Source organism: Atractosteus spatula (genome assembly GCF_055471065.1).
Source record: "Atractosteus spatula isolate fAtrSpa1 chromosome 10 unlocalized genomic scaffold, fAtrSpa1.hap1 SUPER_10_unloc_3, whole genome shotgun sequence".
Taxonomy (NCBI): domain Eukaryota; kingdom Metazoa; phylum Chordata; class Actinopteri; order Semionotiformes; family Lepisosteidae; genus Atractosteus; species Atractosteus spatula.
Window position 1 is genome coordinate 599,193 of NW_028296623.1, and position 26,514 is coordinate 625,706.

Consider the following 26,514-nt stretch of genomic DNA (forward strand, 5'->3'; position numbering starts at 1 on the left):
AGTGATCGAACAGACCCACTCACCTCTTAGTGTGGCGGGATCTGCACAGTGCATGTCGCAGCGCATCCTGCTTTCACTTCAATGCGCGTCCTGATGTACCCCAGTCTCCCGCGTGACAGGTGCGGATAATCACCACTATACTAACGAGGAAGACATCGCTCTCTCCGACCCCCGGCATCGTGTCCCGACCCACCGTGCTGGAAGCCGACGCCTGCTGTGATTCCTTTACGGAGCAGAAATGACAACCGAGGAGCCGAGAGATCATTTCAGCATTTCGCGTCTGAACAGAAAACACAAACGACCAACTCGGAATGATTTGCCTTTGATGCTTTCAAAGCGTTCTTTGTGCATCGAACAGACCCACTCACCTCTTAGTGTGGCGGGATCTGCACAGTGCATGTCGCAGCGCTTCCTGCTTTCACTTCAATGTGCTTCCTGATGTCGAGTCGTGTGCCGTGCGGAGGCTCTGAAAGCGAGAGCAATGAAAAGGTGCACGGCGCTGTGAAAGAAAACAGAGAAGTGAAAGGCAGTCCTTTCTCTAAGGAGGTAAAAGAAAAGCTTTCTACTCCCCGTCAGGGAATCGAACCCTGGTCTCCCGCGTGACAGGCGGGGATACTTGCCACTATACTAACGAGGAAGACACCGCACTCTCCGATCCTCGGCATCGTGTCCCGACCCAGCGTGCTGGAAGGCGACGCGTGCTGTGATTCCTTTACGGAACAGAAATGACAACCGAGGAGCCGAGAGATCATGTCAGCATTTCGCGTCTGAACGGAAAACACAAACGACCAACTCGGAATGACTTGCTTTTGACGCTTTTCAAAGCGTTCTTTGTGCACGACGACTGCGCCGCCTAGCAGATACAGATGGGTTGTACAACTCTGAACTAGCAAATGGAAGAGGGCTAAGCCCCCTCTCTTTTAGCCCAGGTTCGATCTGTCTCCCAGAATCACCAGGGCGCACGCACACACACACACCCGTGCCGTTGAAGTGCTCTGCTTCATTTCTAAGGGCAACTCAACATTCACTCCTACCCCGAGAACAGAAAAGACAGCGTCCGCAGCAACAACAGCTCAGGTCTCTGCACAGGAACTAAGCTGCCCCCATCTCCTCTGCTCTGCGGCTCCTGCGGAGTGGAGTCCTGCCTGGAGCCGTGTTTGCAGGCGGCGGCTCCCCGCGCTCTGTCTGTGCGTCGTGTCCAAGAGCTCCTGGGAGGAAGAGAGAGCCCTCCCACTCGGGGGCTTTTCCACGGTCTGTGTGAGGAGGGGCGGGTGTGTCCAGTAGCTTATCGAGCGGAAGCCTGGGGCGGCGGAGAGCTGTGATCGTGCAGACCTTGAGGTGTCACCTCTTTGTCTGCTTTCCCGCCCCCCCTCCGCCCAAGCTCTGCTCCAGAGTAGCCCGGCAACCCCTCACACCTGCACGTGTCACAACCTAAGGTGTGGTCATGAGACACCCATGGGGTGCTGTTCTGTTCTTGCTAATTGTTTCCTGCCCGTCGCAGGCAGGAGTCCATGCGAGGAAGATGCGCTGGACAGAGCTCAGAGGGCGCAGCTGGGTGGCTTTCCTTCTGAGTGACGTTCCTGCAACACTCTCCCGCTCCTCTTGGTGCGCTCATGCCGCAACACAGGAAGGCTGGAGCAGGTGGCTGTGGGCTCTGTGCACTGCCGAAATAGCTCAGTTGGGAGAGCGTTAGACTGAAGATCTAAAGGTCCCTGGTTCGATCCCGGGTTTCAGCATTTTGTTTCATCGCGCCCTTTGTTCCTCTCTCCAGCGCCCCCTGCCTAAAGTGACGCTTCCCTTTCTCAGCCCGAAACGCAAGCGAGACACCAGCAGCAATCCCTGCAGGTTTCCGTAGTGTAGCGGCTATCACGTTCGCCTAACACGCGAAAGGTCCCCGGTTCGAGACCGGGCGGAAACAGCCTCTTGTTGCACGCTCCTGTACTTCACAGAGGTCTTGAGCGACCGGTCATTTGTTCCCAATGTATTTCCGGTGCCTTCATGCACTCTTGTACCAAACGCACGTTCCTTCTGTACGCGGAGCCGATCATTTGCAATTGGGCTGTGCCGACAGACCAGGACGAGCTCTGTCGGCTCAAAAGCAGCGCAGGACCTGCAAGAACAACAGAAAGATTAGTATCCAGTGAGCCCAAGATCTCATCAAGAATCGGCTCCAGCAACAGGGCTGGGCGCATTGTTCCATTCTCCGACCACTCTCGGTGTAAACAAGTCCCTCCTGGTCTCTGCTTGAAATGCACTTTCCTGCGTTTGCTTTGGTGTAACTGGCTTCCCCTGCATGGGCGAATGTGAAGAAGATCCTTAGTAAGTCGTTGAAGAAAACCGAGAAGAGGTCGGAGTGGCCTCTGTCGTTCATCAACGATCCAGTCAGGCAGTACTCCTCTGTAAAGCGCCGTTCGTTCACATCGATTGGCTTTCTTTTGCCTTCATTCGCGCAAGTAGTAAAAGTAGACGCCCCTATTCTGCCGTGACCCGGATTCGAACCGGGGTTGTTGCGGCCACAACGCAAAGTACTGACCACTATACGATCACGGCGAGTTACCGATACACACATGGTAGGGCGGAAAAGGCTGTGCTCTCTTCGTGTGACCTAATTCGGAAAAGTCCTGACGTTGCATTTCAACTGAGCCCCAGTATACATCGACCCTTCGACACTCTGAGTGACAACTCTCTTGCGTGTTTTCTCATATTTATGTAGTTTGCTTGCATGATGCCCGGAACAGCGGGGTTGTGTGCTCCCATATGGTCTAGCGGTTAGGATTCCTGGTTTTCACCCAGGCGGCCCGGGTTTGACTCCCGGTATGGGAACGTGTCAGTTCTGCCTCCTGCTTTCCAAAAGATCAGCACCGTGTACGAAGGAGCCGCATTAAAACCACTCGAACGTGCAAAACGCGCGAGAAGAGGGGGCGCTTGTTTCCAACCGAAGACTTCTCGCGTGTGAGACGAGCTGATCATCGCTGCAGGAGGTGGGAGGGTTACTCTGGTAGACAGGGCTGACCTTCGGCAATAGGATTTATACTCTCCAAGATGATATTTGCACTTTCTGGAGAGGCGATTTTCTCCACTTCAGTAGCCCGATTTCGTCGATTGCGTGGAGAGGGCTGTAGAATGTGGCGCCGCTTTTCCTGCTCCGTCCATGACAGGCGTGCTGGTCTCTGGAGAGAGAGCACGGTCCATCAGCGCACTCCAATAAAGGCACTGGAAGCAGCTGAATCGCATTGGCGAAGCTCAGCACTGGGCCGCTGGGAAGGGTTTGCTACCGTTTCCGTAGTGTAGTGGTTATCACGTTTGCCTCCCACGCGAAAAGTCAATGGTTCGAAACTGGGCGGAAACAGACCGGCTTCTTTTGTCGCCACGCACAAAAGGGGATTGGGGATTCGCCTAGCGCTGTGATCGCACAGACCCACTCACCTCTTAGTGTGGCGGGATCTGCACAGTGCATGTCGCAGCGCATCCTGCTTTCACTCCAATGCGCGTCCTGATGTACCCCAGTCTCCCGCGTGACAGGTGGGGATAATCACCACTATACTAACGAGGAAGACATCGCACCCTTCGACCCCCGGCATCGTGTCCCGACCCACCGTGCTGGAAGCCGACGCGTGCTGTGATTCCTTTACGGAGCAGAAATGACAACCGAGGAGCCGAGAGATCATTTCAGCATTTCGCGTCTGAACAGAAAACACAAACGACCAACTCGGAATGACTTGCCTTTGACGCTTATCAAAGCGTTCTTTGTGCATCGAACAGACCCACTCACCTCTTAGTGTGGCGGGATCTGCACAGTGCATGTCGCAGCGCTTCCTGCTTTCACTTCAATGTGCTTTCTGATGTCGAGTCGTGTGCCGTGCGGAGGCTCTGAAAGCGAGAGCAATGAAAAGGTGCACGACGCTGTGAAAGAAAACAGAGAAGTGAAAGGCAGTCCTTTCTCTAAGGAGGTAAAAGAAAAGCTTTCTACTCCCCGTCGGGGAATCGAACCCCGGTCTCACGCGTGACAGGCAAGGATACTCGCCACTATACTAACGAGGAAGACGTCACACCCTTCGATCCCCGGCATCGTGTCCCGACCCAGCGTGCTGGAAGGCGACGCGTGCTGTGATTCCTTTACGGAGCAGAAATGACAACCGAGGAGCCGAGAGATCATTTCAGCATTTCGCGTCTGAACGGAAAACACAAACGACCAACTCGGAATGACTTGCTTTTGACGCTTTTCAAAGCGTTCTTTGTGCACGACGACTGCGCCGCCTAGCAGATACAAATGGGTTGTACAACTCTGAACTAGCAAATGGAAGAGGGCTAAGCCCCCTCTCTTTTAGCCCAGGTTCGATCTGTCTCCCAGAATCACCAGGGCGCACGCACACACACACACCCGTGCCGTTGAAGTGCTCTGCTTCATTTCTAAGGGCAACTCAACATTCACTCCTACCCCGAGAACAGAAAAGACAGCGTCCGCAGCAACAACAGCTCAGGTCTCTGCACAGGAACTAAGCTGCCCCCATCTCCTCTGCTCTGCGGCTCCTGTGGAGTGGAGTCCTGCCTGGAGCCGTGTTTGCAGGCGGCGGCTCCCCGCGCTCTGTCTGTGCGTCGTGTCCAAGAGCTCCTGGGAGGAAGAGAGAGCCCTCCCACTCGGGGGCTTTTCCACGGTCTGTGTGAGGAGGGGCGGGTGTGTCCAGTAGCTTATCGAGCGGAAGCCTGGGGCGGCGGAGAGCTGTGATCGTGCAGACCTTGAGGTGTCACCTCTTTGTCTGCTTTCCCGCCCCCCCTCCGCCCAAGCTCTGCTCCAGAGTAGCCCGGCAACCCCTCACACCTGCACGTGTCACAACCTAAGGTGTGGTCATGAGACACCCATGGGGTGCTGTTCTGTTCTTGCTAATTGTTTCCTGCCCGTCGCAGGCAGGAGTCCATGCGAGGAAGATGCGCTGGACAGAGCTCAGAGGGCGCAGCTGGGTGGCTTTCCTTCTGAGTGACGTTCCTGCAACACTCTCCCGCTCCTCTTGGTGCGCTCATGCCGCTGGAGCAGGTGGCTGTGGGCTTTGTGCACTGCCGAAATAGCTCAGTTGGGAGAGCGTTAGACTGAAGATCTAAAGGTCCCTGGTTCGATCCCGGGTTTCGGCATTTTGTTTCATCGCGCCCTTTGTTCCTCTCTCCAGCGCCCCCTGCCTAAAGTGACGCTTCCCTTTCTCAGCCCGAAACGCAAGCGAGACACCAGCAGCGGTCCCTGCAGGTTTCCGTAGTGTAGCGGCTATCACGTTCGCCTAACACGCGAAAGGTCCCCGGTTCGAGACCGGGCGGAAACAGCCTCTTGTTGCACGCTCCTGTACTTCACAGAGGTCTTGAGCGACCGGTCATTTGTTCCCAATGTATTTCCGGTGCCTTCATGCACTCTTGTACCAAACGCACGTTCCTTCTGTACGCGGAGCCGATCATTTGCAATTGGGCTGTGCCGACAGACCAGGACGAGCTCTGTCGGCTCAAAAGCAGCGCAGGACCTGCAAGAACAACAGAAAGATTAGCATCCAGTGAGCCCAAGATCTCATCAAGAATCGGCTCCAGCAACAGGGCTGGGCGCATTGTTCCATTCTCCGACCACTCTCGGTGTAAACAAGTCCCTCCTGGTCTCTGCTTGAAATGCACTTTCCTGCGTTTGCTTTGGGGTAACTGGCTTCCCCTGCATGGGCGAATGTGAAGAAGATCCTTAGTAAGTCGTTGAAGAAAACCGAGAAGAGGTCGGAGTGGCCTCTGTCGTTCATCAACGATCCAGTCAGGCAGTACTCCTCTGTAAAGCGCCGTTCGTTCACATCGATTGGCTTTTTTTTGCCTTCATTCGCGCAAGTAGTAAAAGCAGACGCCCCTATTCTGCCGTGACCCGGATTCGAACCGGGGTTGTTGCGGCCACAACGCAAAGTACTGACCACTATACGGTCACGGCGAGTTACCGATACACACATGGTAGGGCGGAAAAGGCTGTGCTCTCTTCGTGTGACCTAATTCGGAAAAGTCCTGACGTTGCATTTCAACTGAGCCCCAGTATACATCGACCGTTCGACACTCTGAGTGACAACTCTCTTGCGTGTTTTCTCATATTTATGTAGTTTGCTTGCATGATGCCCGGAACAGCGGGGTTGTGTGCTCCCATATGGTCTAGCGGTTAGGATTCCTGGTTTTCACCCAGGCGGCCCGGGTTTGACTCCCGGTATGGGAACGTGTCAGTTTTGCCTCCTGCTTTCCAAAAGATCAGCACCGTGTACGAAGGAGCCGCATTAAAACCACTCGAACGTGCAAAACGCGCGAGAAGAGGGGGCGCTTGTTTCCAACCGAAGACTTCTCGCGTGTGAGACGAGCTGATCATCGCTGCAGGAGGTGGGAGGGTTACTCTGGTAGACAGGGCTGACCTTCGGCAATAGGATTTATACTCTCCAAGATGATATTTGCACTTTCTGGAGAGGCGATTTTCTCCACTTCAGTAGCCCGATTTCGTCGATTGCGTGGAGAGGGCTGTAGAATGTGGCGCCGCCTTTCCTGCTCCGTCCATGACAGGCGTGCTGGTCTCTGGAGAGAGAGCACGGTCCATCAGCGCACTCCAATAAAGGCACTGGAAGCAGCTGAATCGCATTGGCGAAGCTCAGCGCTGGGCCGCTGGGCAGGGATTGCCACCGTTTCCGTAGTGTAGTGGTTATCACGTTCGCCTCACACGCGAAAGGTCCCCGGTTCGAAACCGGGCGGAAACAGACCGGCTTCCTTTGTCGGCACGCACAAAAGGGGATTGGGGATTCGCCTAGCGCAGTGATCGAACAGACCCACTCACCTCTTAGTGTGGCGGGATCTGCACAGTGCATGTCGCAGCGCATCCTGCTTTCACTTCAATGCGCGTCCTGATGTACCCCAGTCTCCCGCGTGACAGGTGCGGATAATCACCACTATACTAACGAGGAAGACATCGCTCTCTCCGACCCCCGGCATCGTGTCCCGACCCACCGTGCTGGAAGCCGACGCCTGCTGTGATTTCTTTACGGAGCAGAAATGACAACCGAGGAGCCGAGAGATCATTTCAGCATTTCGCGTCTGAACAGAAAACACAAACGACCAACTCGGAATGATTTGCCTTTGATGCTTTCAAAGCGTTCTTTGTGCGTCGAACAGACCCACTCACCTCTTAGTGTGGCGGGATCTGCACAGTGCATGTCGCAGCGCTTCCTGCTTTCACTTCAATGTGCTTCCTGATGTCGAGTCGTGTGCCGTGCGGAGGCTCTGAAAGCGAGAGCAATGAAAAGGTGCACGGCGCTGTGAAAGAAAACAGAGAAGTGAAAGGCAGTCCTTTCTCTAAGGAGGTAAAAGAAAAGCTTTCTACTCCCCGTCAGGGAACCGAACCCTGGTCTCCCGCGTGACAGGCGGGGATACTTGCCACTATACTAACGAGGAAGACACCGCACTCTCCGATCCTCGGCATCGTGTCCCGACCCAGCGTGCTGGAAGGCGACGCGTGCTGTGATTCCTTTACGGAACAGAAATGACAACCGAGGAGCCGAGAGATCATGTCAGCATTTCGCGTCTGAACGGAAAACACAAACGACCAACTCGGAATGACTTGCTTTTGACGCTTTTCAAAGCGTTCTTTGTGCACGACGACTGCGCCGCCTAGCAGATACAGATGGGTTGTACAACTCTGAACTAGCAAATGGAAGAGGGCTAAGCCCCCTCTCTTTTAGCCCAGGTTCGATCTGTCTCCCAGAATCACCAGGGCGCACGCACACACACCCGTGCCGTTGAAGTGCTCTGCTTCATTTCTAAGGGCAACTCAACATTCACTCCTACCCCGAGAACAGAAAAGACAGCGTCCGCAGCAACAACAGCTCAGGTCTCTGCACAGGAGCTAAGCTGCCCCCATCTCCTCTGCTCTGCGGCTCCTGCGGAGTGGAGTCCTGCCTGGAGCCGTGTTTGCAGGCGGCGGCTCCCCGCGCTCTGTCTGTGCGTCCAAGAGCTCCTGGGAGGAAGAGAGAGCCCTCCCACTCGGGGGCTTTTCCACGGTCTGTGTGAGGAGGGGCGGGTGTGTCCAGTAGCTTATCGAGCGGAAGCCTGGGGCGGCGGAGAGCTGTGATCGTGCAGACCTTGAGGTGTCACCTCTTTGTCTGCTTTCCCGCCCCCCCTCCGCCCAAGCTCTGCTCCAGAGTAGCCCGGCAACCCCTCACACCTGCACGTGTCACAACCTAAGGTGTGGTCATGAGACACCCATGGGGTGCTGCTCTGTTCTTGCTAATTGTTTCCTGCCCGTCGCAGGCAGGAGTCCATGCGAGGAAGATGCGCTGGACAGAGCTCAGAGGGCACAGCTGGGTGGCTTTCCTTCTGAGTGACGTTCCTGCAACACTCTCCCGCTCCTCTTGGTGCGCTCATGCCGCAACACAGGAAGGCTGGAGCAGGTGGCTGTGGGCTCTGCGCACTGCCGAAATAGGTCAGTTGGGAGAGCGTTAGACTGAAGATCTAAAAGTCCCTGGTTTGATCCCGGGTTTCGGCATTTTGTTTCATCGCGCCCTTTGTTCCTCTCTCCAGCGCCCCCTGCCTAAAGTGACGCTTCCCTTTCTCAGCCCGAAACGCAAGCGAGACACCAGCAGCGGTCCCTGCAGGTTTCCGTAGTGTAGCGGCTATCACGTTCGCCTCACACGCGAAAGGTCCCCGGTTCGGGACCGGGCGGAAACAGCCTCTTTTTGCACGCTCCTGTACTTCACAGAGGTCTTGAGCGACCGGTCATTTGTTCCCAATGTATTTCCGGTGCCTTCATGCACTCTTGTACCAAACGCACGTTCCTTCTGTACGCGGAGCCGATCATTTGCAATTGGGCTGTGCCGACAGACCAGGACGAGCTCTGTCGGCTCAAAAGCAGCGCAGGACCTGCAACAACAACAGAAAGATTAGCATCCAGCGGGGGCCTCTTAGTGAGCCCAAGATCTCATCAAGAATCGGCTCCAGCAACAGGGCTGGGCGCATTGTTCCATTCTCCGACCACTCTCGGTGTAAACAAGTCCCTCCTGGTCTCTGCTTGAAATGCACTTTCCTGCGTTTGCTTTGGGGTAACTGGCTTCCCCTGCATGGGCGAATGTGAAGAAGATCCTTAGTAAGTCATTGAAGAAAACCGAGAAGAGGTCAGAGTGGCCTCTGTCGTTCATCAACGATCCAGTCAGGCAGTACTCCTCTGTAAAGCGCCGTTCGTTCACATCGATTGGCTTTTTTTTGCCTTCATTCGCGCAAGTAGTCAAAGCAGACGCCCCTATTCTGCCGTGACCCGGATTCGAACCGGGGTTGTTGCGGCCACAACGCAAAGTACTGACCACTATACGATCACGGCGAGTTACCGATACCCACGTGGCAGGCCGGAAAAGGCTGTGCTCTCTTCGTGTGACCTAATTCGGAAAAGTCCTGACGTTGCATTTCAACTGAGCCCCAGTATACATCGACCCTTCGACACTCTGAGTGACAACTCTCTTGCGCGTTTTCTCATATTTATGTAGTTTGCTTGCATGATGCCCGGAACAGCAGGGGTGTGTGCTCCCATATGGTCTAGCGGTTAGGATTCCTGGTTTTCACCCAGGCGGCCCGGGTTCGACTCCCGGTATGGGAACCTGTCAGTTTTGCCTCCTGCTTTCCAAAAGATCAGCACCGTGTACGAAGGAGCCGCATTAAAACCACTCGAACGTGCAAAACGCGCGAGAAGAGGGGGCGCTTGTTTCCAACCGAAGACTTCTCGCGTGTGAGACGAGCTGATCATCCCTGCAGGAGGTGGGAGGGTTACTCTGGTAGACAGGGCTGACCTTCGGCAATAGGATTTATACTCTCCAAGATGATATTTGCACTTTCTGGAGAGGCGATTTTCTCCACTTCAGTAGCCCGATTTCGTCGATTGCGTGGAGAGGGCTGTAGAATGTGGCGCCGCCTTTCCTGCTCCGTCCATGACAGGCGTGCTGGTCTCTGGAGAGAGAGCACGGTCCATCAGCGCACTCCAATAAAGGCACTGGAAGCAGCTGAATCGCATTGGCGAAGCTCAGCGCTGGGCCGCTGGGCAGGGATTGCCACCGTTTCCGTAGTGTAGTGGTTATCACGTTCGCCTCACACGCGAAAGGTCCCCGGTTCGAAACCGGGCGGAAACAGACCGGCTTCCTTTGTCGGCACGCACAAAAGGGGATTGGGGATTCGCCTAGCGCAGTGATCGAACAGACCCACTCACCTCTTAGTGTGGCGGGATCTGCACAGTGCATGTCGCAGCGCATCCTGCTTTCACTTCAATGCGCGTCCTGATGTACCCCAGTCTCCCGCGTGACAGGTGCGGATAATCACCACTATACTAACGAGGAAGACATCGCTCTCTCCGACCCCCGGCATCGTGTCCCGACCCACCGTGCTGGAAGCCGACGCCTGCTGTGATTCCTTTACGGAGCAGAAATGACAACCGAGGAGCCGAGAGATCATTTCAGCATTTCGCGTCTGAACAGAAAACACAAACGACCAACTCGGAATGATTTGCCTTTGATGCTTTCAAAGCGTTCTTTGTGCGTCGAACAGACCCACTCACCTCTTAGTGTGGCGGGATCTGCACAGTGCATGTCGCAGCGCTTCCTGCTTTCACTTCAATGTGCTTCCTGATGTCGAGTCGTGTGCCGTGCGGAGGCTCTGAAAGCGAGAGCAATGAAAAGGTGCACGGCGCTGTGAAAGAAAACAGAGAAGTGAAAGGCAGTCCTTTCTCTAAGGAGGTAAAAGAAAAGCTTTCTACTCCCCGTCAGGGAATCGAACCCTGGTCTCCCGCGTGACAGGCGGGGATACTTGCCACTATACTAACGAGGAAGACACCGCACTCTCCGATCCTCGGCATCGTGTCCCGACCCAGCGTGCTGGAAGGCGACGCGTGCTGTGATTCCTTTACGGAACAGAAATGACAACCGAGGAGCCGAGAGATCATTTCAGCATTTCGCGTCTGAACGGAAAACACAAACGACCAACTCGGAATGACTTGCTTTTGACGCTTTTCAAAGCGTTCTTTGTGCACGACGACTGCGCCGCCTAGCAGATACAGATGGGTTGTACAACTCTGAACTAGCAAATGGAAGAGGGCTAAGCCCCCTCTCTTTTAGCCCAGGTTCGATCTGTCTCCCAGAATCACCAGGGCGCACGCACACACACCCGTGCCGTTGAAGTGCTCTGCTTCATTTCTAAGGGCAACTCAACATTCACTCCTACCCCGAGAACAGAAAAGACAGCGTCCGCAGCAACAACAGCTCAGGTCTCTGCACAGGAGCTAAGCTGCCCCCATCTCCTCTGCTCTGCGGCTCCTGCGGAGTGGAGTCCTGCCTGGAGCCGTGTTTGCAGGCGGCGGCTCCCCGCGCTCTGTCTGTGCGTCCAAGAGCTCCTGGGAGGAAGAGAGAGCCCTCCCACTCGGGGGCTTTTCCACGGTCTGTGTGAGGAGGGGCGGGTGTGTCCAGTAGCTTATCGAGCGGAAGCCTGGGGCGGCGGAGAGCTGTGATCGTGCAGACCTTGAGGTGTCACCTCTTTGTCTGCTTTCCCGCCCCCCCTCCGCCCAAGCTCTGCTCCAGAGTAGCCCGGCAACCCCTCACACCTGCACGTGTCACAACCTAAGGTGTGGTCATGAGACACCCATGGGGTGCTGCTCTGTTCTTGCTAATTGTTTCCTGCCCGTCGCAGGCAGGAGTCCATGCGAGGAAGATGCGCTGGACAGAGCTCAGAGGGCACAGCTGGGTGGCTTTCCTTCTGAGTGACGTTCCTGCAACACTCTCCCGCTCCTCTTGGTGCGCTCATGCCGCAACACAGGAAGGCTGGAGCAGGTGGCTGTGGGCTCTGCGCACTGCCGAAATAGGTCAGTTGGGAGAGCGTTAGACTGAAGATCTAAAAGTCCCTGGTTTGATCCCGGGTTTCGGCATTTTGTTTCATCGCGCCCTTTGTTCCTCTCTCCAGCGCCCCCTGCCTAAAGTGACGCTTCCCTTTCTCAGCCCGAAACGCAAGCGAGACACCAGCAGCGGTCCCTGCAGGTTTCCGTAGTGTAGCGGCTATCACGTTCGCCTCACACGCGAAAGGTCCCCGGTTCGGGACCGGGCGGAAACAGCCTCTTTTTGCACGCTCCTGTACTTCACAGAGGTCTTGAGCGACCGGTCATTTGTTCCCAATGTATTTCCGGTGCCTTCATGCACTCTTGTACCAAACGCACGTTCCTTCTGTACGCGGAGCCGATCATTTGCAATTGGGCTGTGCCGACAGACCAGGACGAGCTCTGTCGGCTCAAAAGCAGCGCAGGACCTGCAACAACAACAGAAAGATTAGCATCCAGCGGGGGCCTCTTAGTGAGCCCAAGATCTCATCAAGAATCGGCTCCAGCAACAGGGCTGGGCGCATTGTTCCATTCTCCGACCACTCTCGGTGTAAACAAGTCCCTCCTGGTCTCTGCTTGAAATGCACTTTCCTGCGTTTGCTTTGGGGTAACTGGCTTCCCCTGCATGGGCGAATGTGAAGAAGATCCTTAGTAAGTCATTGAAGAAAACCGAGAAGAGGTCAGAGTGGCCTCTGTCGTTCATCAACGATCCAGTCAGGCAGTACTCCTCTGTAAAGCGCCGTTCGTTCACATCGATTGGCTTTTTTTTGCCTTCATTCGCGCAAGTAGTCAAAGCAGACGCCCCTATTCTGCCGTGACCCGGATTCGAACCGGGGTTGTTGCGGCCACAACGCAAAGTACTGACCACTATACGATCACGGCGAGTTACCGATACCCACGTGGCAGGCCGGAAAAGGCTGTGCTCTCTTCGTGTGACCTAATTCGGAAAAGTCCTGACGTTGCATTTCAACTGAGCCCCAGTATACATCGACCCTTCGACACTCTGAGTGACAACTCTCTTGCGCGTTTTCTCATATTTATGTAGTTTGCTTGCATGATGCCCGGAACAGCAGGGGTGTGTGCTCCCATATGGTCTAGCGGTTAGGATTCCTGGTTTTCACCCAGGCGGCCCGGGTTCGACTCCCGGTATGGGAACCTGTCAGTTTTGCCTCCTGCTTTCCAAAAGATCAGCACCGTGTACGAAGGAGCCGCATTAAAACCACTCGAACGTGCAAAACGCGCGAGAAGAGGGGGCGCTTGTTTCCAACCGAAGACTTCTCGCGTGTGAGACGAGCTGATCATCCCTGCAGGAGGTGGGAGGGTTACTCTGGTAGACAGGGCTGACCTTCGGCAATAGGATTTATACTCTCCAAGATGATATTTGCACTTTCTGGAGAGGCGATTTTCTCCACTTCAGTAGCCCGATTTCGTCGATTGCGTGGAGAGGGCTGTAGAATGTGGCGCCGCCTTTCCTGCTCCGTCCATGACAGGCGTGCTGGTCTCTGGAGAGAGAGCACGGTCCATCAGCGCACTCCAATAAAGGCACTGGAAGCAGCTGAATCGCATTGGCGAAGCTCAGCGCTGGGCCGCTGGGCAGGGATTGCCACCGTTTCCGTAGTGTAGTGGTTATCACGTTCGCCTCACACGCGAAAGGTCCCCGGTTCGAAACCGGGCGGAAACAGACCGGCTTCCTTTGTCGGCACGCACAAAAGGGGATTGGGGATTCGCCTAGCGCAGTGATCGAACAGACCCACTCACCTCATAGTGTGGCGGGATCTGCACAGTGCATGTCGCAGCGCATCCTGCTTTCACTTCAATGCGCGTCCTGATGTACCCCAGTCTCCCGCGTGACAGGTGCGGATAATCACCACTATACTAACGAGGAAGACATCGCTCTCTCCGACCCCCGGCATCGTGTCCCGACCCACCGTGCTGGAAGCCGACGCGTGCTGTGATTTCTTTACGGAGCAGAAATGACAACCGAGGAGCCGAGAGATCATTTCAGCATTTCGCGTCTGAACAGAAAACTCAAACGACCAACTCGGAATGACTTGCCTTTGACGCTTATCAAAGCGTTCTTTGTGCATCGAACAGACCCACTCACCTCTTAGTGTGGCGGGATCTGCACAGTGCATGTCGCAGCGCTTCCTGCTTTCACTTCAATGTGCTTTCTGATGTCGAGTCGTGTGCCGTGCGGAGGCTCTGAAAGCGAGAGCAATGAAAAGGTGCACGACGCTGTGAAAGAAAACAGAGAAGTGAAAGGCAGTCCTTTCTCTAAGGAGGTAAAAGTAGAGCTTTCTACTCCCCGTCGGGGAATCGAACCCCGGTCTCCCGCGTGACAGGCGGGGATACTTGCCACTATACTAACGAGGAAGACATCACACCCTTCGATCCCCGGCATCGTGTCCCGACCCAGCGTGCTGGAAGGCGACGCGTGCTGTGATTCCTTTACGGAGCAGAAATGACAACCGAGGAGCCGAGAGATCATTTCAGCATTTCGCGTCTGAACGGAAAACACAAACGACCAACTCGGAATGACTTGCTTTTGACGCTTTTCAAAGCGTTCTTTGTGCACGACGACTGCGCCGCCTAGCAGATACAAATGGGTTGTACAACTCTGAACTAGCAAATGGAAGAGGGCTAAGCCCCCTCTCTTTTAGCCCAGGTTCGATCTGTCTCCCAGAATCACCAGGGCGCACGCACACACACACACCCGTGCCGTTGAAGTGCTCTGCTTCATTTCTAAGGGCAACTCAACATTCACTCCTACCCCGAGAACAGAAAAGACAGCGTCCGCAGCAACAACAGCTCAGGTCTCTGCACAGGAACTAAGCTGCCCCCATCTCCTCTGCTCTGCGGCTCCTGTGGAGTGGAGTCCTGCCTGGAGCCGTGTTTGCAGGCGGCGGCTCCCCGCGCTCTGTCTGTGCGTCGTGTCCAAGAGCTCCTGGGAGGAAGAGAGAGCCCTCCCACTCGGGGGCTTTTCCACGGTCTGTGTGAGGAGGGGCGGGTGTGTCCAGTAGCTTATCGAGCGGAAGCCTGGGGCGGCGGAGAGCTGTGATCGTGCAGACCTTGAGGTGTCACCTCTTTGTCTGCTTTCCCGCCCCCCCTCCGCCCAAGCTCTGCTCCAGAGTAGCCCGGCAACCCCTCACACCTGCACGTGTCACAACCTAAGGTGTGGTCATGAGACACCCATGGGGTGCTGTTCTGTTCTTGCTAATTGTTTCCTGCCCGTCGCAGGCAGGAGTCCATGCGAGGAAGATGCGCTGGACAGAGCTCAGAGGGCGCAGCTGGGTGGCTTTCCTTCTGAGTGACGTTCCTGCAACACTCTCCCGCTCCTCTTGGTGCGCTCATGCCGCAACACAGGAAGGCTGGAGCAGGTGGCTGTGGGCTCTGTGCACTGCCGAAATAGCTCAGTTGGGAGAGCGTTAGACTGAAGATCTAAAGGTCCCTGGTTCGATCCTGGGTTTCGGCATTTTGTTTCATCGCGCCCTTTGTTCCTCTTTCCAGCGCCCCCTGCCTAAAGTGACGCTTCCCATTCTCAGCCCGAAACGCAAGCGAGACACCAGCAGTGGTCCCTGCAGGTTTCCGTAGTGTAGCGGCTATCACGTTCGCCTAACACGCGAAAGGTCCCCGGTCCGAGACCGGGCGGAAACAGCCTCTTGTTGCACGCTCCTGTACTTCACAGAGGTCTTGAGCGACCGGTCATTTGTTCCCAATGTATTTCCGGTGCCTTCATGCACTCTTGTACCAAACGCACGTTCCTTCTGTACGCGGAGCCGATCATTTGCAATTGGGCTGTGCCGACAGACCAGGACGAGCTCTGTCGGCTCAAAAGCAGCGCAGGACCTGCAAGAACAACAGAAAGATTAGCATCCAGTGAGCCCAAGAGCTCATCAAGAATCGGCTCCAGCAACAGGGCTGGGCGCATTGTTCCATTCTCCGACCACTCTCGGTGTAAACAAGTCCCTCCTGGTCTCTGCTTGAAATGCACTTTCCTGCGTTTGCTTTGGTGAAACTGGCTTCCCCTGCATGGGCGAATGTGAAGAAGATCCTTAGTAAGTCGTTGAAGAAAACCGAGAAGAGGTCGGAGTGGCCTCTGTCGTTCATCAACGATCCAGTCAGGCAGTACTCCTCTGTAAAGCGCCGTTCGTTCACATCCATTGGCTTTTTTTTGCCTTCATTCGCGCAAGTAGTAAAAGCAGACGCCCCTATTCTGCCGTGACCCGGATTCGAACCGGGGTTGTTGCGGCCACAACGCAAAGTACTGACCACTATACAATCACGGCGAGTTACCGATACAGACATGGTAGGGTGGAAAAGGCTGTGCTCTCTTCGTGTGACCTAATTCGGAAAAGTCCTGACGTTGCATTTCAACTGAGCCCCAGTATACATCGACCCTTCGACACTCTGAGTGACAACTCTCTTGCGTGTTTTCTCATATTTATGTAGTTTGCTTGCATGATGCCCGGAACAGCGGGGTTGTGTGCTCCCATATGGTCTAGTGGTTAGGATTCCTGGTTTTCACCCAGGCGGCCCGGGTTTGACTCCCGGTATGTGAACGTGTCAGTTTTGCCTCCTGCTTTCCAAAAGATCAGCACCGTGTACGAAGGAGCCGCATTAAAACCACTCGAACGTGCAAAACGCGCGAGAAGAGGGGGCGCTTGTTTCCAACCGAAGACTTCTCGCGTGTGAGACGAGCTGATCATCGCTGCAGGAGGTGGGAGGGTTACTCTGGTAGACAGGGCTGACCTTCGGCAATAGGATTTATACTCTCCAAGATGATATTTGCACTTTCTGGAGAGGCGATTTTCTCCACTTCAGTAGCCCGATTTCGTCGATTGCGTGGAGAGGGCTGTAGAATGTGGCGCCGCTTTTCCTGCTCCGTCCATGACAGGCGTGCTGGTCTCTGGAGAGAGAGCACGGTCCATCAGCGCACTCCAATAAAGGCACTGGAAGCAGCTGAATCGCATTGGCGAAGCTCAGCACTGGGCCACTGGGAAGGGTTTGCTACCGTTTCCGTAGTGTAGTGGTTATCACGTTTGCCTCACACGCGAAAAGTCCCTGGTTCGAAACTGGGCGGAAACAGACCGGCTTCTTTTGTCGCCACGCACAAAAGGGGATTGGGGATTCGCCTAGCGCTGTGATCGCACAGACCCACTCACCTCTTAGTGTGGCGGGATCTGCACAGTGCATGTCGCAGCGCATCCTGCTTTCACTCCAATGCGCGTCCTGATGTACCCCAGTCTCCCGCGTGACAGGTGGGGATAATCACCACTATACTAACGAGGAAGACATCGCTCTCTCCGACCCCCGGCATCGTGTCCCGACCCACCGTGCTGGAAGCCGACGCGTGCTGTGATTTCTTTACGGAGCAGAAATGACAACCGAGGAGCCGAGAGATCATTTCAGCATTTCGCGTCTGAACAGAAAACACAAACGACCAACTCGGAATGACTTGCCTTTGACGCTTATCAAAGCGTTCTTTGTGCATCGAACAGACCCACTCACCTCTTAGTGTGGCGGGATCTGCACAGTGCATGTCGCAGCGCTTCCTGCTTTCACTTCAATGTGCTTTCTGATGTCGAGTCGTGTGCCGTGCGGAGGCTCTGAAAGCGAGAGCAATGAAAAGGTGCACGACGCTGTGAAAGAAAACAGAGAAGTGAAAGGCAGTCCTTTCTCTAAGGAGGTAAAAGAAGAGCTTTCTACTCCCCGTCGGGGAATCGAACCCCGGTCTCCCGCGTGACAGGCGGGGATACTTGCCACTATACTAACGAGGAAGACGTCACATCCTTCGATCCCCGGCATCGTGTCCCGACCCAGCGTGCTGGAAGGCGACGCGTGCTGTGATTCCTTTACGGAGCAGAAATGACAACCGAGGAGCCGAGAGATCATTTCAGCATTTCGCGTCTGAACGGAAAACACAAACGACCAACTCGGAATGACTTGCTTTTGACGCTTTTCAAAGCGTTCTTTGTGCACGACGACTGCGCCGCCTAGCAGATACAAATGGGTTGTACAACTCTGAACTAGCAAATGGAAGAGGGCTAAGCCCCCTCTCTTTTAGCCCAGGTTCGATCTGTCTCCCAGAATCACCAGGGCGCACGCACACACACACACCCGTGCCGTTGAAGTGCTCTGCTTCATTTCTAAGGGCAACTCAACATTCACTCCTACCCCGAGAATAGAAAAGACAGCGTCCGCAGCAACAACAGCTCAGGTCTCTGCACAGGAACTAAGCTGCCCCCATCTCCTCTGCTCTGCGGCTCCTGCGGAGTGGAGTCCTGCCTGGAGCCATGTTTGCAGGCGGCGGCTCCCCGCGCTCTGTCTGTGCGTCGTGTCCAAGAGCTCCTGGGAGGAAGAGAGAGCCCTCCCACTCGGGGGCTTTTCCACGGTCTGTGTGAGGAGGGGCGGGTGTGTCCAGTAGCTTATCGAGCGGAAGCCTGGGGCGGCGGAGAGCTGTGATCGTGCAGACCTTGAGGTGTCACCTCTTTGTCTGCTTTCCCGCCCCCCCTCCGCCCAAGCTCTGCTCCAGAGTAGCCCGGCAACCCCTCACACCTGCACGTGTCACAACCTAAGGTGTGGTCATGAGACACCCATGGGGTGCTGTTCTGTTCTTGCTAATTGTTTCCTGCCCGTCGCAGGCAGGAGTCCATGCGAGGAAGATGCTCTGGACAGAGCTCAGAGGGCGCAGCTGGGTGGCTTTCCTTCTGAGTGACGTTCCTGCAACACTCTCCAGCTCCTCTTGGTGCGCTCATGCCGCAATACAGGAAGGCTGGAGCAGGTGGCTGTGGGCTCTGTGCACTGCCGAAATAGCTCAGTTGGGAGAGCGTTAGACTGAAGATCTAAAGGTCCCTGGTTCGATCCCGGGTTTCGGCATTTTGTTTCATCGCGCCCTTTGTTCCTCTCTCCAGCGCCCCCTGCCTAAAGTGACGCTTCCCTTTCTCAGCCCGAAACGCAAGCGAGACACCAGCAGCGGTCCCTGCAGGTTTCCGTAGTGTAGCGGCTATCACGTTCGCCTAACACGCGAAAGGTCCCCGGTTCGAGACCGGGCGGAAACAGCCTCTTGTTGCACGCTCCTGTACTTCACAGAGGTCTTGAGCGACCGGTCATTTGTTCCCAATGTATTTCCGGTGCCTTCATGCACTCTTGTACCAAACGCACGTTCCTTCTGTACGCGGAGCCGATCATTTGCAATTGGGCTGTGCCGACAGACCAGGACGAGCTCTGTCGGCTCAAAAGCAGCGCAGGACCTGCAAGAACAACAGAAAGATTAGCATCCAGTGAGCCCAAGATCTCATCAAGAATCGGCTCCAGCAACAGGGCTGGGCGCATTGTTCCATTCTCCGACCACTCTCGGTGTAAACAAGTCCCTCCTGGTCTCTGCTTGAAATGCACTTTCCTGCGTTTGCTTTGGTGTAACTGGCTTCCCCTGCATGGGCGAATGTGAAGAAGATCCTTAGTAAGTCGTTGAAGAAAACCGAGAAGAGGTCGGAGTGGCCTCTGTCGTTCATCAACGATCCAGTCAGGCAGTACTCCTCTGTAAAGCGCCGTTCGTTCACATCGATTGGCTTTTTTTTGCCTTCATTCGCGCAAGTAGTAAAAGCAGACGCCCCTATTCTGCCGTGACCCGGATTTGAACCGGGGTTGTTGCGGCCACAACGCAAAGTACTGACCACTATACGATCACGGCGAGTTACCGATACACACATGGTAGGGCGGAAAAGGCTGTGCTCTCTTCGTGTGACCTAATTCGGAAAAGTCCTGACGTTGCATTTCAACTGAGCCCCAGTATACATCGACCCTTCGACACTCTGAGTGACAACTCTCTTGCGTGTTTTCTCATATTTATGTAGTTTGCTTGCATGATGCCCGGAACAGCGGGGTTGTGTGCTCCCATATGGTCTAGCGGTTAGGATTCCTGGTTTTCACCCAGGCGGCCCGGGTTTGACTCCCGGTATGGGAACGTGTCAGTTTTGCCTCCTGCTTTCCAAAAGATCAGCACCGTGTACGAAGGAGCCGCATTAAAACCACTCGAACGTGCAAAACGCGCGAGAAGAGGGGGCGCTTGTTTCCAACCGAAGACTTCTCGCGTGTGAGACGAGCTGATCATCGCTGCAGGAGGTGGGAGGGTTACTCTGGTAGACAGGGCTGACCTTCGGCAATAGGATTTATACTCTCCAAGATGATATTTGCACTTTCTGGAGAGGCGATTTTCTCCACTTCAGTAGCCCGATTTCGTCGATTGCGTGGAGAGGGCTGTAGAATGTGGCGCCGCTTTTCCTGCTCCGTCCATGACAGGCGTGCTGGTCTCTGGAGAGAGAGCACGGTCCATCAGCGCACTCCAATAAAGGCACTGGAAGCAGCTGAATCGCATTGGCGAAGCTCAGCACTGGGCCGCTGGGAAGGGTTTGCTACCGTTTCCGTAGTGTAGTGGTTATCACGTTTGCCTCACACGCGAAAAGTCCCTGGTTCGAAACTGGGCGGAAACAGACCGGCTTCTTTTGTCGCCACGCACAAAAGGGGATTGGGGATTCGCCTAGCGCTGTGATCGCACAGACCCACTCACCTCTAAGTGTGGCGGGATCTGCACAGTGCATGTCGCAGCGCATCCTGCTTTCACTCCAATGCGCGTCCTGATGTACCCCAGTCTCCCGCGTGACAGGTGGGGATAATCACCACTATACTAACGAGGAAGACATCGCTCTCTCCGACCCCCGGCATCGTGTCCCGACCCACCGTGCTGGAAGCCGACGCGTGCTGTGATTTCTTTACGGAGCAGAAATGACAACCGAGGAGCCGAGAGATCATTTCAGCATTTCGCGTCTGAACAGAAAACACAAACGACCAACTCGGAATGACTTGCCTTTGACGCTTATCAAAGCGTTCTTTGTGCATCGAACAGACCCACTCACCTCTTAGTGTGGCTGGATCTGCACAGTGCATGTCGCAGCGCTTCCTGCTTTCACTTCAATGTGCTTTCTGATGTCGAGTCGTGTGCCGTGCGGAGGCTCTGAAAGCGAGAGCAATGAAAAGGTGCACGACGCTGTGAAAGAAAACAGAGAAGTGAAAGGCAGTCCTTTCTCTAAGGAGGTAAAAGAAAAGCTTTCTACTCCCCGTCGGGGAATCGAACCCCGGTCTCCCGCGTGACAGGCGGGGATACTTGCCACTATACTAACGAGGAAGACATCACACCCTTCGATCCCCGGCATCGTGTCCCGACCCAGCGTGCTGGAAGGCGACGCGTGCTGTGATTTCTTTACGGAGCAGAAATGACAACCGAGGAGCCGAGAGATCATTTCAGCATTTCGCGTCTGAACGGAAAACACAAACGACCAACTCGGAATGACTTGCTTTTGACGCTTTTCAAAGCGTTCTTTGTGCACGACGACTGCGCCGCCTAGCAGATACAAATGGGTTGTACAACTCTGAACTAGCAAATGGAAGAGGGCTAAGCCCCCTCTCTTTTAGCCCAGGTTCAATCTGTCTCCCAGAATCACCAGGGCGAACGCACACACACACACCCGTGCCGTTGAAGTGCTCTGCTTCATTTCTAAGGGCAACTCAACATTCACTCCTACCCCGAGAACAGAAAAGACAGCGTCCGCAGCAACAACAGCTCAGGTCTCTGCACAGGAACTAAGCTGCCCCCATCTCCTCTGCTCTGCGGCTCCTGCGGAGTGGAGTCCTGCCTGGAGCCATGTTTGCAGGCGGCGGCTCCCCGCGCTCTGTCTGTGCGTCGTGTCCAAGAGCTCCTGGGAGGAAGAGAGAGCCCTCCCACTCGGGGGCTTTTCCACGGTCTGTGTGAGGAGGGGCGGGTGTGTCCAGTAGCTTATCGAGCGGAAGCCTGGGGCGGCGGAGAGCTGTGATCGTGCAGACCTTGAGGTGTCACCTCTTTGTCTGCTTTCCCGCCCCCCCTCCGCCCAAGCTCTGCTCCAGAGTAGCCCGGCAACCCCTCACACCTGCACGTGTCACAACCTAAGGTGTGGTCATGAGACACCCATGGGGTGCTGTTCTGTTCTTACTAATTGTTTCCTGCCCGTCGCAGGCAGGAGTCCATGCGAGGAAGATGCTCTGGACAGAGCTCAGAGGGCGCAGCTGGGTGGCTTTCCTTCTGAGTGACGTTCCTGCAACACTCTCCCGTTCCTCTTGGTGCGCTCATGCCGCTGGAGCAGGTGGCTGTGGGCTCTGTGCACTGCCGAAATAGCTCAGTTGGGAGAGCGTTAGACTGAAGATCTAAAGGTCCCTGGTTCGATCCCGGGTTTTGGCATTTTGTTTCATCGCGCCCTTTGTTCCTCTTTCCAGCGCCCCCTGCCTAAAGTGATGCTTCCCATTCTCAGCCCGAAACGCAAGCGAGACACCAGCAGCGGTCCCTGCAGGTTTCCGTAGTGTAGCGGCTATCACGTTCGCCTAACACGCGAAAGGTCCCCGGTCCGAGACCGGGCGGAAACAGCCTCTTGTTGCACGCTCCTGTACTTCACAGAGGTCTTGAGCGACCGGTCATTTGTTCCCAATGTATTTCCGGTGCCTTCATGCACTCTTGTACCAAACGCACGTTCCTTCTGTACGCGGAGCCGATCATTTGCAATTGGGCTGTGCCGACAGACCAGGACGAGCTCTGTCGGCTCAAAAGCAGCGCAGGACCTGCAAGAACAACAGAAAGATTAGCATCCAGTGAGCCCAAGATCTCATCAAGAATCGGCTCCAGCAACAGGGCTGGGCGCATTGTTCCATTCTCCGACCACTCTCGGTGTAAACAAGTCCCTCCTGGTCTCTGCTTGAAATGCACTTTCCTGCGTTTGCTTTGGTGTAACTGGCTTCCCCTGCATGGGCGAATGTGAAGAAGATCCTTAGTAAGTCGTTGAAGAAAACCGAGAAGAGGTCGGAGTGGCCTCTGTCGTTCATCAACGATCCAGTCAGGCAGTACTCCTCTGTAAAGCGCCGTTCGTTCACATCGATTGGCTTTTTTTTGCCTTCATTCGCGCAAGTAGTAAAAGCAGACGCCCCTATTCTGCCGTGACCCGGATTCAAACCGGGGTTGTTGCGGCCACAACGCAAAGTACTGACCACTATACGATCACGGCGAGTTACCGATACACACATGGTAGGGCGGAAAAGGCTGTGCTCTCTTCGTGTGACCTAATTCGGAAAAGTCCTGACGTTGCATTTCAACTGAGCCCCAGTATACATCGACCCTTCGACACTCTGAGTGACAACTCTCTTGCGTGTTTTCTCATATTTATGTAGTTTGCTTGCATGATGCCCGGAACAGCGGGGTTGTGTGCTCCCATATGGTCTAGTGGTTAGGATTCCTGGTTTTCACCCAGGCGGCCCGGGTTTGACTCCCGGTATGGGAACGTGTCAGTTTTGCCTCCTGCTTTCCAAAAGATCAGCACCGTGTACGAAGGAGCCGCATTAAAACCACTCGAACGTGCAAAACGCGCGAGAAGAGGGGGCGCTTGTTTCCAACCGAAGACTTCTCGCGTGTGAGACGAGCTGATCATCGCTGCAGGAGGTGGGAGGGTTACTCTGGTAGACAGGGCTGACCTTCGGCAATAGGATTTATACTCTCCAAGATGATATTTGCACTTTCTGGAGAGGCGATTTTCTCCACTTCAGTAGCCCGATTTCGTCGATTGCGTGGAGAGGGCTGTAGAATGTGGCGCCGCTTTTCCTGCTCCGTCCATGACAGGCGTGCTGGTCTCTGGAGAGAGAGCACGGTCCATCAGCGCACTCCAATAAAGGCACTGGAAGCAGCTGAATCACATTGGCGAAGCTCAGCACTGGGCCGCTGGGAAGGGTTTGCTACCGTTTCCGTAGTGTAGTGGTTATCACGTTTGCCTCACACGCGAAAAGTCCCTGGTTCGAAACTGGGCGGAAACAGACCGGCTTCTTTTGTCGCCACGCACAAAAGGGGATTGGGGATTCGCCTAGCGCTGTGATCGCACAGACCCACTCACCTCTTAGTGTGGCGGGATCTGCACAGTGCATGTCGCAGCGCATCCTGCTTTCACTCCAATGCGCGTCCTGATGTACCCCAGTCTCCCGCGTGACAGGTGGGGATAATCACCACTATACTAACGAGGAAGACATCGCTCTCTCCGACCCCCGGCATCGTGTCCCGACCCACCGTGCTGGAAGCCGACGCGTGCTGTGATTTCTTTACGGAGCAGAAATGACAACCGAGGAGCCGAGAGATCATTTCAGCATTTCGCGTCTGAACAGAAAACACAAACGACCAACTCGGAATGACTTGCCTTTGACGCTTATCAAAGCGTTCTTTGTGCATCGAACAGACCCACTCACCTCTTAGTGTGGCGGGATCTGCACAGTGCATGTCGCAGCGCTTCCTGCTTTCACTTCAATGTGCTTTCTGATGTCGAGTCGTGTGCCGTGCGGAGGCTCTGAAAGCGAGAGCAATGAAAAGGTGCACGACGCTGTGAAAGAAAACAGAGAAGTGAAAGGCAGTCCTTTCTCTAAGGAGGTAAAAGAAAAGCTTTCTACTCCCCGTCGGGGAATCAAACCCCGGTCTCCCGCGTGACAGGCGGGGATACTTGCCACTATGCTAACGAGGAAGACATCACACCCTTCGACCCCCGGCATCGTGTCCCGACCCACCGTGCTGGAAGCCGACGCGTCCTGTGATTCCTTTACGGAGCAGAAATGACAACCGAGGAGCCGAGAGATCATTTCAGCATTTCGCGTCTGAACAGAAAACACAAACGACCAACTCGGAATGACTTGCCTTTGACGCTTATCAAAGCGTTCTTTGTGCATCGAACAGACCCACTCACCTCTTAGTGTGGCTGGATCTGCACAGTGCATGTCGCAGCGCTTCCTGCTTTCACTTCAATGTGCTTTCTGATGTCGAGTCGTGTGCCGTGCGGAGGCTCTGAAAGCGAGAGCAATGAAAAGGTGCACGACGCTGTGAAAGAAAACAGAGAAGTGAAAGGCAGTCCTTTCTCTAAGGAGGTAAAAGAAAAGCTTTCTACTCCCCGTCGGGGAATCGAACCCCGGTCTCCCGCGTGACAGGCGGGGATACTTGCCACTATACTAACGAGGAAGACATCACACCCTTCGATCCCCGGCATCGTGTCCCGACCCAGCGTGCTGGAAGGCGACGCGTGCTGTGATTTCTTTACGGAGCAGAAATGACAACCGAGGAGCCGAGAGATCATTTCAGCATTTCGCGTCTGAACGGAAAACACAAACGACCAACTCAGAATGACTTGCTTTTGACGCTTTTCAAAGCGTTCTTTGTGCACGACGACTGCGCCGCCTAGCAGATACAAATGGGTTGTACAACTCTGAACTAGCAAATGGAAGAGGGCTAAGCCCCCTCTCTTTTAGCCCAGGTTCGATCTGTCTCCCAGAATCACCAGGGCGCACGCACACACACACACCCGTGCCGTTGAAGTGCTCTGCTTCATTTCTAAGGGCAACTCAACATTCACTCCTACCCCGAGAACAGAAAAGACAGCGTCCGCAGCAACAACAGCTCAGGTCTCTGCACAGGAACTAAGCTGCCCCCATCTCCTCTGCTCTGCGGCTCCTGCGGAGTGGAGTCCTGCCTGGAGCCGTGTTTGCAGGCGGCAGCTCCCCGCGCTCTGTCTGTGCGTCGTGTCCAAGAGCTCCTGGGAGGAAGAGAGAGCCCTCCCACTCGGGGGCTTTTCCACGGTCTGTGTGAGGAGGGGCGGGTGTGTACAGTAGCTTATCGAGCGGAAGCCTGGGGCGGCGGAGAGCTGTGATCGTGCAGACCTTGAGGTGTCACCTCTTTGTCTGCTTTCCCGCCCCCCCTCCGCCCAAGCTCTGCTCCAGAGTAGCCCAGCAACCCCTCACACCTGCACGTGTCACAACCTAAGGTGTGGTCATGAGACACCCATGGGGTGCTGTTCTGTTCTTGCTAATTGTTTCCTGCCCGTCGCAGGCAGGAGTCCATGCGAGGAAGATGCGCTGGACAGAGCTCAGAGGGCGCAGCTGGGTGGCTTTCCTTCTGAGTGACGTTCCTGCAACACTCTCCCGCTCCTCTTGGTGCGCTCATTCCGCTGGAGCAGGTGGCTGTGGGCTCTGTGCACTGCCGAAATAGCTCAGTTGGGAGAGCGTTAGACTGAAGATCTAAAGGTCCCTGGTTCGATCCCGGGTTTCGGCATTTTGTTTCATCGCGCCCTTTGTTCCTCTTTCCAGCGCCCCCTGCCTAAAGTGACGCTTCCCATTCTCAGCCCGAAACGCAAGCGAGACACCAGCAGCGGTCCCTGCAGGTTTCCGTAGTGTAGCGGCTATCACGTTCGCCTAACACGCGAAAGGTCCCCGGTCCGAGACCGGGCGGAAACAGCCTCTTGTTGCACGCTCCTGTACTTCACAGAGGTCTTGAGCGACCGGTCATTTGTTCCCAATGTATTTCCGGTGCCTTCATGCACTCTTGTACCAAACGCACGTTCCTTCTGTACGCGGAGCCGATCATTTGCAATTGGGCTGTGCCGACAGACCAGGACGAGCTCTGTCGGCTCAAAAGCAGCGCAGGACCTGCAAGAACAACAGAAAGATTAGCATCCAGTGAGCCCAAGATCTCATCAAGAATCGGCTCCAGCAACAGGGCTGGGCGCATTGTTCCATTCTCCGACCACTCTCGGTGTAAACAAGTC

At 55.0% G+C, this 26,514-nt stretch overlaps 20 non-coding genes across 20 annotated transcripts; 13 read left to right on the forward strand and 7 right to left on the reverse strand.

The window, feature by feature from the left end:
* Positions 1 to 1,845: 1,845 nt before the first annotated feature.
* trnav-aac (transfer RNA valine (anticodon AAC)) lies at positions 1,846 to 1,918 on the forward strand. Its single transcript has one exon. It is a non-coding gene; the product is annotated as a tRNA-Val (tRNA).
* A 560-nt stretch (positions 1,919 to 2,478) lies between these two features.
* trnah-gug (transfer RNA histidin (anticodon GUG)) lies at positions 2,479 to 2,550 on the reverse strand. Its single transcript has one exon. It is a non-coding gene; the product is annotated as a tRNA-His (tRNA).
* Positions 2,551 to 5,054: 2,504 nt separating this feature from the next.
* On the forward strand, positions 5,055 to 5,127 carry trnaf-gaa (transfer RNA phenylalanine (anticodon GAA)). Its single transcript has one exon. It is a non-coding gene; the product is annotated as a tRNA-Phe (tRNA).
* A 109-nt stretch (positions 5,128 to 5,236) lies between these two features.
* trnav-aac (transfer RNA valine (anticodon AAC)) lies at positions 5,237 to 5,309 on the forward strand. The gene has a single exon. It is a non-coding gene; the product is annotated as a tRNA-Val (tRNA).
* Positions 5,310 to 6,667: 1,358 nt separating this feature from the next.
* On the forward strand, positions 6,668 to 6,740 carry trnav-cac (transfer RNA valine (anticodon CAC)). Its single transcript has one exon. It is a non-coding gene; the product is annotated as a tRNA-Val (tRNA).
* A 2,537-nt stretch (positions 6,741 to 9,277) lies between these two features.
* Positions 9,278 to 9,349, reverse strand: trnah-gug (transfer RNA histidin (anticodon GUG)). Its single transcript has one exon. It is a non-coding gene; the product is annotated as a tRNA-His (tRNA).
* Positions 9,350 to 9,550: 201 nt separating this feature from the next.
* Positions 9,551 to 9,622, forward strand: trnae-uuc (transfer RNA glutamic acid (anticodon UUC)). Its single transcript has one exon. It is a non-coding gene; the product is annotated as a tRNA-Glu (tRNA).
* Positions 9,623 to 10,075: 453 nt separating this feature from the next.
* On the forward strand, positions 10,076 to 10,148 carry trnav-cac (transfer RNA valine (anticodon CAC)). Its single transcript has one exon. It is a non-coding gene; the product is annotated as a tRNA-Val (tRNA).
* A 2,537-nt stretch (positions 10,149 to 12,685) lies between these two features.
* Positions 12,686 to 12,757, reverse strand: trnah-gug (transfer RNA histidin (anticodon GUG)). Its single transcript has one exon. It is a non-coding gene; the product is annotated as a tRNA-His (tRNA).
* Positions 12,758 to 12,958: 201 nt separating this feature from the next.
* Positions 12,959 to 13,030, forward strand: trnae-uuc (transfer RNA glutamic acid (anticodon UUC)). Its single transcript has one exon. It is a non-coding gene; the product is annotated as a tRNA-Glu (tRNA).
* A 453-nt stretch (positions 13,031 to 13,483) lies between these two features.
* Positions 13,484 to 13,556, forward strand: trnav-cac (transfer RNA valine (anticodon CAC)). Its single transcript has one exon. It is a non-coding gene; the product is annotated as a tRNA-Val (tRNA).
* A 620-nt stretch (positions 13,557 to 14,176) lies between these two features.
* Positions 14,177 to 14,248, reverse strand: trnad-guc (transfer RNA aspartic acid (anticodon GUC)). The gene has a single exon. It is a non-coding gene; the product is annotated as a tRNA-Asp (tRNA).
* A 3,332-nt stretch (positions 14,249 to 17,580) lies between these two features.
* On the reverse strand, positions 17,581 to 17,652 carry trnad-guc (transfer RNA aspartic acid (anticodon GUC)). The gene has a single exon. It is a non-coding gene; the product is annotated as a tRNA-Asp (tRNA).
* Positions 17,653 to 18,678: 1,026 nt separating this feature from the next.
* trnaf-gaa (transfer RNA phenylalanine (anticodon GAA)) lies at positions 18,679 to 18,751 on the forward strand. Its single transcript has one exon. It is a non-coding gene; the product is annotated as a tRNA-Phe (tRNA).
* A 109-nt stretch (positions 18,752 to 18,860) lies between these two features.
* trnav-aac (transfer RNA valine (anticodon AAC)) lies at positions 18,861 to 18,933 on the forward strand. Its single transcript has one exon. It is a non-coding gene; the product is annotated as a tRNA-Val (tRNA).
* A 2,051-nt stretch (positions 18,934 to 20,984) lies between these two features.
* On the reverse strand, positions 20,985 to 21,056 carry trnad-guc (transfer RNA aspartic acid (anticodon GUC)). The gene has a single exon. It is a non-coding gene; the product is annotated as a tRNA-Asp (tRNA).
* A 1,013-nt stretch (positions 21,057 to 22,069) lies between these two features.
* On the forward strand, positions 22,070 to 22,142 carry trnaf-gaa (transfer RNA phenylalanine (anticodon GAA)). The gene has a single exon. It is a non-coding gene; the product is annotated as a tRNA-Phe (tRNA).
* Positions 22,143 to 23,157: 1,015 nt separating this feature from the next.
* On the forward strand, positions 23,158 to 23,229 carry trnae-uuc (transfer RNA glutamic acid (anticodon UUC)). Its single transcript has one exon. It is a non-coding gene; the product is annotated as a tRNA-Glu (tRNA).
* A 1,634-nt stretch (positions 23,230 to 24,863) lies between these two features.
* On the reverse strand, positions 24,864 to 24,935 carry trnad-guc (transfer RNA aspartic acid (anticodon GUC)). The gene has a single exon. It is a non-coding gene; the product is annotated as a tRNA-Asp (tRNA).
* Positions 24,936 to 25,948: 1,013 nt separating this feature from the next.
* On the forward strand, positions 25,949 to 26,021 carry trnaf-gaa (transfer RNA phenylalanine (anticodon GAA)). The gene has a single exon. It is a non-coding gene; the product is annotated as a tRNA-Phe (tRNA).
* The last annotated feature ends 493 nt before the right edge of the window (positions 26,022 to 26,514 follow it).